The following is a 3,076-nucleotide window of genomic DNA, read 5'->3' on the forward strand; positions in this document are numbered from 1 at the left end:
CTGGTACAGCCCTGTCATCCCAGCTCTCTAGAAGTGCAAAGCTATCCAAACGAGTGAGTCTGTGACCAGCCTGGGCTACAAGAGACCCTGTCCATAAGTAAATAAAGAATACACGAATAAGCAAATGTTCTGAGTGTGATGGTAGACACCTTTAATCCCAGCACTCAGAGGCAGAGGCAGGCAGACCTCTGTGAGTTCAAGGCTGGTCTAGGGCTGCTTAGGGAGACTCTGTCTCAAAACAAAATGATCTAAATAAAACTAACATAGAACACTCGTAGGAGTTGATCAAGGAAGGGATGGTAGAGTCAGGTCTGGGCCTAGACTAGGGTGGCAACCACAGGAAAAGATCAGAGAAGCGGGACAGAGGAACTGGAAGTGGTACCTCATGGTGACAGCACAGACTAGGAATGTGTTTCTGTGAGGTTGTGAGGATGCCCCGGAGTCTCTGACAAGTCAGAGTGAGCTGGAGTGCAGGGGTAGAAGTGACTGTGAAAGGACAACAGGTGATAGGATAGCCTGTCTAGACCAGACAGGAAGTGCGGTGATGTGCACAGGAAAATTCCAGGAGGGCTTTCCGTGACAACTGCGTTGGCTGATTTCCTACGTGAGACAGTCCAGGGTTTTAGACATCTGGTGTCTGGAAGCAGTCCTCAAGGACTGGCAAATACGACAAGAACATACCACGGAAGAGGTTTGGGGCAGCAGTTTAGTTGGTAGAGTGCACACCTAGCATGAATGAGTCACTAGGTTCTGTCCCCAGCACCCCATATGTCACACCTATATCCCAGGTGGAAGTACAGTGAAGGATCAGAAGTTCAAGGCTCTCCTCGACTATGTAATACATGAGACTCCTGTGTGAGAGACTGGGGTCTGAGTGGATGCGTATTCTACTCCCAATGGCCAGACTCGTGGAGAGTATCAAAGGAGAGCAAGAGCTGTGAGACAACTCTGCTGATAAAAGGACTTGTTGCCAGGCCTAATGAGCTGAGTGCAAGACCCAGGACCCACAAAAGGGAAGGATAGAATCCCACAAACATGGTTCCAACTTCCACACTGTGGCACACATGCACACACAGAGAATAAGTCAGTGTAACAGATGGTTACTTAAAGGGCAACTGGAAGGATGGTGCTAGCCTTCCACAGTTGTAGAAAGGCAGCCTGCATGTGAGCGGGCAGATACAGATGGGGGTTCACACACGTGTATCCTAGCTCTGTCACAGGTAGGTACGTATGCACAGTTTCATACGTACATGTTTTCTTGTTCTGACCACTCATAAGAACTAAAAGCAATGACGTTGAGCTTGATCCCCAGCAGGTAAATGAGCCTTCAGTGACACACAGGTAAAAGAACACAGCTGATAGAGATGGACAGAATGAGCTAGCGTTCTCCTTACAACTCGCAGTCTGAAGGGCTCAGACTGGTCCCTCCAAAGTGTCACAGGAATGCCAAACAAGGTGGACCACCCCTTGGAAACGGGATTGTCACATAGCCCTGAGGAACACCCTGCAGATTACTTATAAATTTCAATAGACCAACTGTGCCTTTATAGACAAGAAATACAAAGATTTTTGGAAGGATTCCATTAGTCTAAGGACTCAGTCCCAGCCTAATCTAGCTCCATCATGACCCAATAGAAAGGACATAATCTGTTTCTGAAGGTTTGGTGTCAAAAAATTTCTGTCCTGAATTTATTCATGAGAAATGATACTACCCTATGGAACAGTTTACACAAAAGTAAGTATCAAGAAAAGAGGAGAGGGGCTGGTGAGATGGCTCAGTGGGTAAGAGCACCCAACTGCTCTTCCGAAGGTGCAGAGTTCAAATCCCAGCAACCACATGGTGGCTCACAACCATCCTTAACAAGATCTGACTCCCTCTTCTGGAGTGTCTGAAGACAGCTACAGTGTACTTACATATAATAAATAAATCTTTTAAAAAAAAAAAAAGAAAGAAAAGAAAAAGAGGAAAAAAGAAAAGAAAAGAAAAGAAAAGAAAAGAAAAGAAAAGAAAAGAAAAGAAGAGGTATGTGCTAGAGTCTCCGAGTGAATGCTAGTTTTCATAGAAATAAATGAAAAAAAGAAACCAACTGCAAAGTGTATGTGCTGATTGGCTCTTGGGGGGGGGTGTGGGAAGCCATGGAAGGTTTTCCGAGACACTTGGGGCATCAGAACTGGTATATTGAACAATGTCAATTTCTTTTATTACATTAAAAAGTTTATTGTGGGTTTTCCTTTAAGATTTATTTATTTTACATATGAAAGTACACTGTTGTTCTCTTCAGACACACTAGAAGAGAGCATCAGATCCCATTACAGATGGTCGTGAGACACCTTGTAGTTCCTGGGAACTGAACTTAGGGCTTCTGAAAGAGCACTCACTGCTCTTAACCACTGAGTCAGCTCTCCAGCCCCTTATTTTGTTATTGTACATGTGACAGTATGTCTATTTTTCTTTCATTCTTTCTTTCATTCATTCATTCATTCATTCATTCATTCATTCATTTGCTTATGTGTATGCTCATGCACATATATCATGGTGCATATACAGAGGTCAAATAGTGACTCAGGGTTCTCTCCTGTCACCATGAGTGCTTAAGAGATGGAACTTAGTGTAATAAAGGTAGGTACACCCCTTTATTAGCTGAGCCATCTCAAAGGCTTTTGATTCTCCTTTTCTTTCTTCCTCTGTCTCTCTCTTTCTCTCTCTCCAGAGGGGGTTGTTAGCTTGGTTGGTTTTCATCGGAGGGTTTCTCTGTGTAGCCCTGGCTGTCCTGGAACTCACTTTGTAGACCAGGCTGGCCTCACAGAAATCTCTGCTGAAATTAAAAGCATGTGGCACCACCACCCAGCCTCTCAATTTTCTAAAATTGGGATAATAGTATTGCCTTGAGGGAGGAAGGTGGTTATGCTCAGAAGATGGCTGACATAGTTTGCAGCAAACTGTCATAGTTTCTGCAAGTTGCTTTATGATTGAACAAGACAAAGAATGTGTGGGAGTGCGTGTGTGTGTGTGTGTGTGTGTGTGTGTAGAAACAGAAATAAGAAAAACGCACAAACTGTTAACCACTGATGAACC

This window comes from Mus pahari, chromosome 15 (genome assembly GCF_900095145.1).
Source record: "Mus pahari chromosome 15, PAHARI_EIJ_v1.1, whole genome shotgun sequence".
In the NCBI taxonomy this organism is placed as follows: Eukaryota; Metazoa; Chordata; class Mammalia; order Rodentia; family Muridae; genus Mus; species Mus pahari.